This window comes from Pseudophryne corroboree, unplaced genomic scaffold (genome assembly GCF_028390025.1).
Source record: "Pseudophryne corroboree isolate aPseCor3 unplaced genomic scaffold, aPseCor3.hap2 scaffold_160, whole genome shotgun sequence".
In the NCBI taxonomy this organism is placed as follows: Eukaryota; Metazoa; Chordata; class Amphibia; order Anura; family Myobatrachidae; genus Pseudophryne; species Pseudophryne corroboree.
This window is the reverse complement of record NW_026968233.1, coordinates 275,664-289,338: the sequence shown is the minus strand read 5'-3', so window position 1 is coordinate 289,338 and position 13,675 is coordinate 275,664.

Sequence of the window (13,675 nt, the reverse complement as noted above, 5' to 3'; positions counted from 1 at the left end):
TATATATGTATAAGCCCCCACCAATTTTACAGTTTAAGCGGGACAGAAGCCCGCCTCCGAGGGGGCGGGGCTTCTCCCTCAGCACTCACCAGCGCCATTTTTTCTCCACAGCACCGCTGAGAGGAAGCTCCCCGGACTCTACCCTGCTTATACCACGTTAGACAAGAGGGTTGAAAAGAGGGGTGGGGGGGCACATAATTCGCAAATTACATACAGCAGCACTACTGGGCAAACATTAAGTTACTGTTTTATTCCTGGGTTATATAGCGCTGGGGGGGGTGCTGGCATACTCTCTCTCTGTCTCTCCAAAGGGCCTTGTGGGGAAACTGTCTTCAGAAAAAGCATTCCCTGTGTGTGTAGTGTGTCGGTACACGTGTGTCGACATGTCTGAGGAAGAAGGCTATATTAGAGAGGAGCGGGAGCAAATGAATGTAGTGTCTCCGCCGACAGCTGATTGGATGGATATGTGGAATGTTTTAAATGCTAGTGTAAACTCATTGCACAAAAGATTAGACAAGGCAGAAGCTTTGGGACAGTCAGGGTTTCAACCCATGCCTGATCCTATGTTGCAGGGACTGTCAGGGTCTCATAAGCGCCCACTATCCCAGATTGTTGACACAGATACCGACACGGATTCTGACTCCAGTGTCGATTACGATGATGCAAAGTTACAGCCAAAATTGGCAAAATCCATTCGATTTATGATTATGGCAATAAAAGATGTTTTGCACATCACAGAGGAACCCCCTGTCGCTGACAAGAGGGTACATATGTACAAGGGAAAGAAGCCTGAGGTAACCTTTCCCCCCTCACACGAGCTGAACGAGTTATGTGAAAAAGCTTGGGAATCTCCAGATAAAAGACTGCAGATTTCCAAAAGGATTCTTATGGCGTATCCTTTCCCATCAACGGATAGGTTACGATGGGAATCCTCCCCTAGGGTGGACAAAGCATTAACACGCTTATCCAAGAAGGTAGCCCTCCCGTCCCAGGATACTGGACTAACCCCCCCCCCCCTCCTAGTGCCTTCCCTAACACCCGCTCCCCCGGTCCTAACCCTCCCTCCAATACTCGCCTTCGGGATGTTGGCTGTCTGTGTGCCGGCACCAGTCTCCCAAGTGGTGTCAGGATTCCAACATCGGTCAAATGACCGCCGGTATACCGTCTGCCGGGATGGTAAATGTATCCTGAGGACAGGTAGTGAGTGTGGAGGGATAGGTGGTTCAGTAAAATGTAACAGCTCAAACTGCGATCATTCACTGATAAATTGATTTATAGCTCTCCCTTTTTAACCATTGCAGTCATAAAAGCAATGTTTTTTAAACTTTTAAATAAAGCTTGTTAGCATCCCCAGCACACTGTATATGCTGGGAGATGTAGTTCTCAATATGAAAACATTTAATTACTGTATGAACTCTAATTCCCCAACTGAAACCTCTCACAAACACACACTCCTAAATCTAGTACACACACACACACATTTCCCCAGTACTGACAACTCTCATCACTTCCACACACTAACAACTCCCTCCTGCTCCTCTCCCCACTGACACTGACAGCTCCCTCACAGTCACACACATCCTCCACCCCCCCACACACACACACACACACTGATAGCACACATGCACAAATCCCCCCCTCCTCGACACTAACTGTCACGGACTGCTTGGGCAGCAGGGGGCAGGCTCTGACTTGAAGTGCTGAAATTCAACAGCTCTCTCGAACTTGCAAGGCATGGCTGTGCAGCTGTCTCCAGCCATCTCCTTGCCCACTGTGTAATTTGTGGCGTTCTCTGATGTTCCCCGCTCTGCCTCTACAACCGGCACATAATGTACAGCAGTGGTGACTCCTGAGTATGGGCCTGGAGAACTCCGCCTACCGGGGGGTAGGGATTAATAATTTCAAAGGGGCAGAGCTAGGAGTGAAGCAGTGGACAGCAGTTGAGGGGCGTTTCAAACTGTAACAGGGTTGGGACAATTTCAGTATCCTTCCCTCACCGTCTAATTGGTCAGTCCCACGCTGATTGCCATAGCGCCCTTTCGAGACTGCAGAACTCTATCCCTTAGCCACGGTTGGCACAGCTGGATGGTGCCCCTGGCAAGTGCCATCCTGGCCAAGGGGTAGATACGCCCCTGAGGGTCAGGGCTAGCAACAGAAATCTCGGGGCCCAGTACACTGATATCTCTGGGGCCCTCTCAACCCCCCCTTAACTTGGCAGAGGGATCTTTAAAAAAAATGGAGCCTTTGACTCGGACCGTCAGTGAGGCCGGCAGGTGGTTTTCATACTGGGCTATCCAGCTCTTCGGTGGCGGTGGCAGGGACATTCAGAAAAGGGCAAGCACAGCAAAATGCATAATAATGGCAATACAGTATGGACCACAGGGACTGGACAAAGTGATGGGGTAAAAGGAGGGGGGAGGGTTTAGTTGGCCTGTTAATTGTTTTCCTGCTTAAATTGAGCAGTTGGTGGATACACTTTAAAAAGCAATATTGGCACTGTGGCCCCATTATTTCTGTTCTTAATACTTGGAGCCCTGAACAAGTGTCCCCTTTGTCCCCCCTGTCACCGGGCCTGTTCAGGCGTTACCTATGGAGAAGCTGCGACATGACATCCTAGGACACGATACTGCACCATGCATCACCATTATATTTCAGTGTGCCTTGTCAATATTTAAATCTTGTTCTGTGTGACGTGAGTTGTAAATGGTTGAAAATCTCTGTGCTACAGTATCGTCACCATGTAGTTATAACAACACCGCAAAACCACCAAAAGACGTGTTTTGGTAGAGGGACTGCTGGAGGGGCCCATTGGGGCCCCCAGTTTGCTACCCCACCCCAGTATACCTGTGCTGTAGCCAGTGGAAGGGGCACTATCTTCCCTGTGATCTCTTCGGGAAGATGGTGCCGCACATAGAAAGCAAAGACTCTGGCTGCACTCTCCTGCCCTCGCTCTAAGCAAGGTGATCGGGCCACAAAAGGACCCCTGTCGGACCCCTGCCGGACCCCGGCCTGTGGGCCACAAAAGGATGCATTGGGGGCGGCATGCGGCCCATGGGTTTGACACCCCTGCCATAGAGTATCAAAATTTGTTTCACGACACCCCTAGGCCAAAGTTTTTTTTATTGAGAAATTCAGAAAAAAATATAAAATTAAGTAAATTGTGTTTATAGCATGTCATCCTCAGGTTCAGTTATGTTGTGAGGGAATGGTTTTGCCAATTTATTAAAGTATAAATAATTTTAATTGGTCCTGGACCACCAAACTATGCTACCAGTGCAAGAACCCCAGTTTGGAAACTACTGCCTTAAAATAAACCTTTTTTGTTTTTTTTAAACTACATGTAATACACCTTAGATCTCAGTTCCTAAAAGGTTTTAAACCCTTGCATACAGTAAACTACACATATTTAAAAATCCTACACCGGGCACAAGTGCTCACGGGCCAATTTCATGGCAGTCTCGGATAGGAGGGCATTGTGGATTCACCAAGGGAATGCTGATGCTGACTCCAAGAAGAAAGGGAGTCTCTTCCCTATGAAGGTGAAGCCTTGTTTGGCGACGGCCTAGTTAATTTGATCTCGGCAGCTCCCGCAGGTAAGTCGTCCTTCTTGCCCTATGTTCCCTCTCAACGGATGAAGACGCATCATTATCTGACGCAGTCATTTCGGCCCAATAGATATGCAAGAAGTTAAGATTCCCCTTTCTTTGCAGGTAGAGGAAGGAAAAGAGGGAAGAGGTCTGTAGCCTCTTCAAGATCGCAGGAGCAGAGATCGTCCTCTGCTTCTGCCAAATCCACTGCATGACGCTGGGGCTCTCTTGCAGGAGCCCGCACCAGTGGGGGGCACGTCTAAAACTCTTCAGTCAGTTCTGGATTCATTCGGACCTGGACTCGTGGGTTTTACAAATAGTGTCCCAAGGGTACAAACTGGGGTTTCAAGACGTTCCCCCTCACCGATTGTTCAAATCAGCCTTAGTCAGCAGGGAGAAGGTTTTTATTCAAGCCTCTTCGTGGTCCCGAAGCCGGACGGCTCAGTCAGACCAATCTTAAATCTGAAATCCCTTAATTTCTACCTAAAGAAATTCAATTTCAAGATGGAATCTCTCAGGGTAGTGATCTCCAGTCCGGGGGATAAAGGAGATTTCATGGTTTTGGTAGACATAAAGGATGCCTACTTATATGTTCCCATTTAGCCACTGCATCAAGCTACCTGAGGTTTGCAATTCAGGATTGTCATTACCAATTTCAGACGTTGCCGTTTGGTCTGTCCACGGCTCCGAGGATTTTCACCAGGGTGATGGCGGAAATGATGGTCCTCCTTCGCAAGCAAGGAGTCACAATTATCCCGTACTTGGATGATCTCCTGATAAAGGCGAGATCCAGGGACCAGTTGGTGCAAAACATCTACTCTCCCTGACAGTTCTTCAACAACATGGTTGGCTCCTAAACTTGCCAAAATCGCAGTTGGTCCCAATGACGCGGTTGTTGTTTTTGGGAGTGATACTGGACACAGAAGAGGTTTTCTTCTAGTGGAAAGGCTCTGGAGATCCAGAGTCTGGTCAAACAAATTCTGAAACCAGCAAGAGTGTTAATCCATCAATGCATTCAGTTGCTGGGGAAGATGGTTGCGGCCTACGAGGCCATTCAGTTTGGCAGGTTCCATGCCAGAGTGTTCCAGTGGGACCTGTTGGACAAGTGGTCCGGATCCCACCTACACATGCACCGGAGGATAATCCTGTCTTCCAAGATCAGAATCTCACTCCATTGGTGGCTGCACAGTTCTCACCACCTAGAGGGGCGATGGTTCGGGATCCAGGAGGGGATCCTAGGGACCACGGATGCAACCCTCCGAGGCTGGAGAGCAGTCACACAGGGGGAAAACATCCAAGGAAGATGGTCAAGTCTTCCTTGGATGTTTTCATCTCCACATAAATGTTCTGGAGTTAAGGGCCATTTAATAACTGCAGACACAGTGCGCACTGGGACGGGTGCCCAGCATCCTCTACGGACTAAGAGAAAAGGATTTACCGGTAGGTATTAAAATCCTATTTTCTCTAACGTCCTAGAGGATGCTGGGGACTCCGTAAGGACCATGGGGATAGACGGGCTCCGCAGGAGACATGGGCACTTTAAGAAAGACTTTAGTTCTGGGTGTGCACTGGCTCCTCCCTCTATGCCCCTCCTCCAGACCTCAGTTTGATACTGTACCCAGTGGAGACTGGGTGCTTTTCAGGAGCTCTCCTGAGCTTTCTGACAGAAAGTATTTTGTTAGGTTTTTAATTTTCAGGGAGCACTGCTGGCAACAGACTCCCTCATCGAGGGACTGAGGGGAGAGAAGCAGCCCTACTCTCTGAGTTGCAAGGTCCTGCTTCTTAGGCTACTGGACACCATTAGCTCCAGTGGGATTGGTACGCAGGATCTCACCCTCGCCGTCCGTCCCAGAGCCGCGCCGCCGTCCCCCTCGCAGAGCCGGAAGATAGAAGCCGGGTGAGTATGAGAAGAAAAGAAGACTTCAGAGGCGGCAGAATACTTCATGATCTTCACTGAGGTAACGCACAGCACTGCAGCTGTGCGCCTTTGCTCCCATACACCTCACATACTCCGGTCACTGTAAGGGTGCAGGGCGCAGGGGGGGCGCCCTGGGCAGCAATATAAACCTCTTTCGCAAAAATATAACATATATACAGCTGGGCACTTTATATATGTATAAGCCCCCACCAATTTTACAGTTTAAGCGGGACAGAAGCCCGCCTCCGAGGGGGCGGGGCTTCTCCCTCAGCGCTCACCAGCGCCATTTTTTCTCCACAGCACCGCTGAGAGGAAGCTCCCCGGACTCTACCCTGCTTATACCACGTTAGACAAGAGGGTTGAAAAGAGGGGGGGGGCACATAATTCGCAAATTACATACAGCAGCACTACTGGGCAAACATTAAGTTACTGTTTTATTCCTGGGTTATATAGCGCTGGGGGGTGTGCTGGCATACTCTCTCTTTGTCTCTCCAAAGGGCCTTGTGGGGAAACTGTCTTCAGAAAAAGCATTCCCTGTGTGTGTAGTGTGTCGGTACACGTGTGTCGACATGTCTGAGGAAGAAGGCTATATTAGAGAGGAGCGGGAGCAAATGAATGTGGTGTCTCCGCCGACAGCTGATTGGATGGATATGTGGAATGTTTTAAATGCTAGTGTAAACTCATTGCACAAAAGATTAGACAAGGCAGAAGCTTTGGGACAGTCAGGGTTTAAACCCATGCCTGATCCTATGTTGCAGGGACTGTCAGAGTCTCATAAGCGCCCACTATCCCAGATTGTTGACACAGATACCGACACGGATTCTGACTCCAGTGTCGATTACGATGATGCAAAGTTACAGCCAAAATTGGCAAAATCCATTCGATTTATGATTATGGCAATAAAAGATGTTTTGCACATCACAGAGGAACCCCCTGTCGCTGACAAGAGGGTACATATGTACAAGGGTAAGAAGCCTGAGGTAACCTTTCCCCCCTCACACGAGCTGAACGAGTTATGTGAAAAAGCTTGGGAATCTCCAGATAAAAGACTGCAGATTTCCAAAAGGATTCTTATGGCGTATCCTTTCCCATCAACGGATAGGTTACGATGGGAATCCTCCCCTAGGGTGGACAAAGCATTAACACGCTTATCCAAGAAGGTAGCCCTCCCGTCCCAGGATACGGCTACCCTCAAAGAGTGTGCTGACCGCAAACAGGAGATTACCCTGAAGTCCATTTATACACATTCAGGTACCTTACTCAGACCGGCAATTGCGTCGGCCTGGGTGTGTAGTGCTGTAGCGGCATGGACAAATACCTTATCTGAGGGGATGGATAGCCTAGACAAGGATACTATTTTATTGACCCTGGGGCATATAAGAGATGCTGTCCTATATATGTGTGTATGCAAACTACAGGTGGTGCTGCAGGGCCCACACCCTTTTACTTGTCTTGTAGAGCAGCTCTGAAGCTATTACAGTGCCCAGCTGCTGCAAGAAATCAGCTTGAATGCTTCAGGGGCTTGGGCATGGCCAACATGAGCCCCACACCGAAGGAGGGTGGGGGTGTTTAATGCAAACTTGGGGTTATCCAAGCGCCGCAAAAGGCCGCCATGCCCTGCATGCCCCTTTTCTCTTTTCATATACAGATGAGGGTTCCAGCCAACTTTGGCCCACTGCTTGGATGACATCACCGTATGCAAATCCGTCTGCTGCAGACCTTCCCCCAGGAATGCTTGCAATAGTTGTTGCATATGGTTTAATGTCTGAGGGTGCTTCAGTATTAGGCAGCCTTCCGCCCTCCCATGTTCATCTGAAAAGATGTGGTCTCCCTGCAGTTGTTGTCCCCTGACGAGAGTTCCCTTGTGCTTCCTCAGTTAAATCTCCTTAACTTGACGGGGGTGTGCCCGAGCAGCCGCCCTCCCCAGCCCTATCCCAAAACATACTTATCTTGCATATGAGATCTCTTGATCATGAAGATAGTTCTCACAGGTTGAGGTTCATCCTGGCCCCGCTCCCCGCTGGAGATCGCTGATGGGGACAGCAGCGGGGCTTCAGCAGAAGGGTGAGTATGTGTGGCCAGAGACCTCCCTTCCCATGTGCAGGCCTGCAGAGTCTGCCGCGCAGGATGGGGCATGTGGCACTCTCCCTCCCAGGGGCTCTTCCAGATGTAGCTCCTCAGCAGTATTTTTCCCGGGCTGCGCGGCGCTCTCCCCGACTGGCATCCGCCCTGGAACACTGCCTTCCTCAACGCAACATCAGCAGGGGGCCCTGGCCTCATCACCATCCCAGGTCTTTCTCATGTATGTATTATGTATGTGTGTGTGATATATGTATGAATCATATATGTTTGTGATATATATATATATTCCATAGACAAAAAACCTTACGGTTTCACATGTCCCATTAAGGCTTCTTAGACATGATCGAAATTTCAGAAACCTGTTGTAACTCTTCCACTCAAACTCCAAAAAGCAATGAAATTCCGATCATTAAGGCTGACGCCTTAATGGACGTGTTCCTTGCGCAATACAGATATGGTATGCCATCACAGCCTGTGGGTAAGTGCAGATTCAGCACTCTCACAGAGTGAGATTGCTGTCACTCACACAATGGTGGAGCTGCTAATTCACAGATTTGTGTGCTCATTGGAATACACACATGCAGTCTATGCAACTGAAGGTCTGAGCGGAAGACAAAGCTGCTCAGATGAGGTAAGAGTGTTGTTGATTGGAGGGAGGAGAGCGGTGTGGATGGGGGAACAGAAGTGTGTGGATAGAGGGAACACTAAGCAGCACTAATGGGGGGGACAGAGAAACACAGGGGGTAATTCAGACCGAATCTGCACTTACCCACAGGCTGTGATGGCATACCATATCTGTATTACGCAAGGAACACGTCCATTAAGGCGTCAGCCTCAATGATCGGAATTTCATTGCTTTTTGGAGTTTGAGTGGAAGAGTTACAACAGGTTTCTGAAATTTCGATCATGTCTAAGAAGCCTTAATGGGACATGTGAAACCGTAAGGTTTTTTGTCTATGGAATTTCATCGCTTTTTTTAAATTTATTTTTTTTATTCAGAAATGTAAAATTTCACTGTAAGAATAAACATTTGATTTTTTAAATGTTTAATGAAAATGTTCGTATAACATCACTGTTCTGTGCAAAATTATTTTATTAACCAAACCAAATTGTTTAAGGTCCGTACACACTTAACGATTTAATGAGCGACGTCGCTCATTTTATCGTTAAGTGTGTATGCAGCCAGCGACAAACGATGCGCGGCCCCGCGGGTCGCCAACAATCTTCGCTGTCGGTAGGGCATGCAGGAAGGATGTGGACTGTCGTCCACGACCTTCATGCAGGGCTGGCGGGGGCGTGACGTCACTGAGCGATATGAGCGGTCATATCGCTCAGTGTGTACAGTCGGCCGCCGGCCGGCCCGGGAGGGGAAACATTAGACGATGTAGCTCACAGAGCGACATCGTTTAATGTGTACGGGCCTTTAGACTTTGGTCAAAATATTTTGCTGCCTTTGCAGCTGATGCAGGGAGGGGGGTAGGCGGCAGCAGCCTGTAACTGAGGCTGGAGGTAGGCGTGAAATGCATTGCTTGTACGTGTGAGTGCGTGGGCAATGCCCTGCCCGTTATACCCTATGCCACACATCGCAATGCCCGTTATGTATTATGCCACACTGCAATGACCCTGAGACATTATACCACATACCACAATGCCCGTGATATAGTATACCACACACCGTAATGCCTGACACATTATGACACACACCGCAATGTCCGTGATACATTATGCCACACACTGCAATGACCCTGAGACATTATACCACATATCACAATGCCCGCGATATAGTATACCATACACCGTAATGCCTGCGACACATTATGACACACACCGCAATGTCCGTGATACATTATGCCACACACCGTAATGCACATTACACATTAAGTCCTACAGTAAGGCTTCTAATTACTTTTCAATTACCTGCTCGTTGTCAGGGGTTTCATGCACTGGGTGTCATGCTCGCTGCCAGGGGTTTCATGCTCTTGGTTCCATGCACGGTGCCAGGGGTTTTCATGCTCAGGGTGTCATGCTCGTTGCCCGGGGTTTCATGCACTGGGTGTCATGCTCGTTGCCAGGTGTTTCATGCACTGGGTGTCATGCTCGTTGCCAGATGTTTCATGCACTGGGTGTCATGCTCGTTGCTAGGAGGTAGTCCTTGTTGCTAGGGCTGTGCTCCCAGTGCTACATATGTCCCCAGTGCCAGATATTCCCCCACGGTGCCAGGTACTTACATGCCCCAGTGCCAAATATAGTCGTCCCCCCCATGTGCCAGGTACACAAATGCCCCCAGTGCCAGATATTCCCCCCCAGTGCCATATATGCCCCCAGTGCCAGATATTCCCCCCAGTGCCATATATGCCCCCCGTGCCATATATGCCCCCAGTGCCAGATACCCCCCCCAGTGCCATATATGCCCCCAGTGCCAGATATTCCCCCCCAGTGCCATATATGCCCCAGTGCCAGATATCCCCCCCAGTGCCAGATATGCCCCCAGTGCCAGATATTCCCCCCAGTGCCAGAAATGCCCCAGTGCCAGATATTCCTCCCCCCCCCGTGCCATATATGCCCCCAGTGCCAGATATTTACCCCCCCCCCCGCCGTCGCTTTTTGGAGGGACACGGAGGGCACAGCTCGTCTCTCCTGTGTCCCTCCTGCTGCATCATCTCCGGCTGCCACGGGTCTAATAGGGGGAAGTGCCGGTTCGTGAGCCAATTAGAGCTCACGGACGGCACTTCCCCCTATTAGACCCGCGGCCGCCGGAGATGATGCAGCAGGAGGGACACAGGGAGGCGCGCTGTGTGCCCTCCGTGTCCCTCCAAAAAGCGGCGGAGGGAAGGAGACTGCAGACTGACATGCGGACGCTCGTCCGCATGTCAGTCTGCTGTAAATCAGTGGCGCCCCCGCAGCCCCTCGCCCCCAAGCCACCGCGAGGACTGCGGGGGCAGTAGTTACGCCACTGGTCTAATCTCATCTGATGATGGAAGCTAAGCAGTGTTGTGCCTGGTTTGTTTTTGGATTTCAAGTCCTGCCTTCTGGTTTGGCCACGGCACCTCGGATATTCACCAAGGTCATGGCCGTGATGACGACCCTTCACCATCAGAGAATCAGGATCCTGCCAAATCTGGACGACTTGCTGATCCTGGTGAACTCCCAAGAGGTTCTCCACAGTTATCTGGAACTGGCGGTCCAATTCCTAAAAGTCCACGGGTGGCTCATCAACTGAAAAAAGTCCTCGCTGGTCCCTGCTCGGAACATTGTGCACCTAGGGGCACTGCTGGACACACACAGCCAACAATTGTTTCTGTCTCCAGAGAAAGTCCTGAAAATTCAGGACAGTATCGTCCTCTCTCGCCCAAGAGTGTTGATACACACGGCGATGCAAGTACTAGACCTCATGGTGTCGGCTTTCGATATGGTAGAGTACGCTCAATTTCATTACCGCCCTCTGCAGAGGTTAATCCTCTCCAAGTGGGACGGCCTGCCTCATCGGATGATGTCTCAAATGATCTCCTTGACTCCGGAGGTTCGTCTGACACTGAGCTGGTGGCTACAGGACCAACAGTTGAGCAGGGGCCATCCCTTCTGGATCTCCAACTGTGTCCTCCTGACAATGGATGCCAGTCTTTTGGGCTGGGCCATGGTGTTGGAGCAACACTTTCTACAGGGTCGGTGGACCAGGGAGGAATCTCTCCTCCTGATATACATTCTGGAATTGCAGGCAGTGTTCAATTAATTGACACTGGCCCTGCCTCTAGTACAGAACAAGCCTGTTCAAGTACAATCTGACAACGCCACCACGGTAGTGTACACAAATCATCAAGGCGGCACTCGAAACTGCATGGCAAAGCTGGAAGTATCAAAAATCCTCCGTTGGGTAGAAAGTCATCTGACAGCAATATCGGCAGTGTTCATTCCCGGAGTCCTCAACTAGGAAGCGGATTTCCTCAGTCGTCAGGACGTTCACGCTGGAGAGTGGAGAGGCCGCAGCAGAAATGTCTGCACTGGTGTCAGTAGGTGACTGAGGCAGGGATGACTGGGAGATAGTGGGTGACTGAAGCATGTATGAGTGGGAGATAGTGGGTGACTGAGGCCTGGGGTGACTGGGAGATAGTGGGTGACAGGGAGATAGTGGGTTACTGAGGGAGGGGTGATAGGAAGGGGTTGGGTAAGTATGGGAAGAAAGTGGGTGACAGGTATAATAAATGACTAAGGCAGGGGTGATAGGGAGATAGTGGATGACTGTGGCAGGGGTGACAGGGACAGTAAGAGACTGAGGCAGGGGTGACAGGGATAGTGGCTGACTGAGGCAGGGGTGACTGGGAGATAGTGGGTGACTGAGGCAGGGTTGACAGGGATAGTGGGTGACTGAAGCAGGGGTGATAGGGTGACAGTGGGTGACTAAAGCAGGGGTGACTGGTATAGTGGGTGACTGAGGCAGGGATCGCAGATATAGTGGTTGACTGAGGCAGCGGTGACTGGGAGATAGTGGGTAACTGAGGCAGGGGTGACAGGGAAAGTGTGTGACTCAGGCAGGGGTGATAGGGAGATAGTGGGCTGCATATCTCTGCCTCACTGCAGCAGCACATTCCTGCTTCAATGACAGCAGCACATCCCTACCTCACTTATAGCAGCACATCCCTGCCTCGCTGACAGCAGCACATCCCTGCCTCGCTGACAGCAGCACATCCCTGCCTCGCTGACAGCAGCACATCCCTGCTTCGCTGACAGCAGCACATCCCTGCTTCGCTGACAGCAGCACATCCCTGCTTCGCTGACAGCAGCACATCCCTGCCTCGCTGACAGCAGCACATCCCTGTCTCGCTGACAGCAGCACAGCACTGCTTCGCTGACAGCAGCACATCACTGCTTCACTACCAGCAGCACATCCCTGCCTCACTGGCAGCAGCACATCCCTGCCTTACTGACAGCTGTATATAGGGCCTAATTCAGACCTGATCCCTGCTGTGCATATTCACACAACAGGAGATCAGGTCTGAAGTGCGTGTGTGCTGGTGCCGCAGTGCACCGGCACATGCCATAGATGCGATCAGCATCTCTGCCCAGTGAGCGCCTCTGCCTGATTGACAGGCAGAGGCGGTCACTGGGCAGGAGGAGTCGGGCCAGCGGCGTTGTGCCGCCATTTTGGGGGCACAGTCAGGACAACGCAGACATGACCGGACCGTATGGGGGCGGGCCGTGACGGCTGCGTGACCCGGACAGCAACGGGCCTTATTTACTAAAATCTCAGATAAATTTTATGGCATTTATGTGCAGTCTAGTTTGCACAGTTGATAGAGTGTTGATCTTGCACTATCAATGTAAGCCTCACATAGGTTTGATACACATGTAAGTTTGTTTTTATTTTACTACATTGTGGTTTGTGGCTCTATACCATGTAATGCATGTCTTTTAACAGTAGTCAAGTCTTCCAATGTGCTTGTTAGTGAAACCCAATAGATAGCTTTATTTTATTTTGTTTCTTCAAATATTGAATGCATATGTCTTATAACTTTTTTTTTTTTCAATATACAGGTTGAGTATCTGTATATACATTTTTATTATAAGATTTTCAATGACACAAGTACATCCAAGTTGCAGATTATGGATTGTGAAGGACAAATCAACCATATAAACAATTTAAGCAATTTAAATTGCATGCAGGTAGTAGAATATCAAACTCCTTGGATGAGAGTTGGTCGTAATAAACTAGGATAGAAAAGAATAAAGTAGAAAATAAGATTTTAAACCTACCGGTAAATCTTTTTCTCGTAGTCCGTAGAGGATGCTGGGGACTCCGTAAGGACCATGGGGATAGACGGGCTCCACAGGAGACATGGGCACTTTAAGAAAGACTTTAGTTCTGGGTGTGCACTGGCTCCTCCCTCTATGCCACAGTTAGAGAAACTGTGCCCAGAGGAGACGGACAGTATGAGGAAAGGATTTTGTTAATCCAGGGCAAGATTCATACCAGCCACACCAATCACACCGTATAACTTGTGATAAACTACCCAGTTATCAGTATGAAAAAACAACATAGCATCAGTGCAGGACCGATGCAACTATAACATAACCCTTATTGAAGCAATAACTA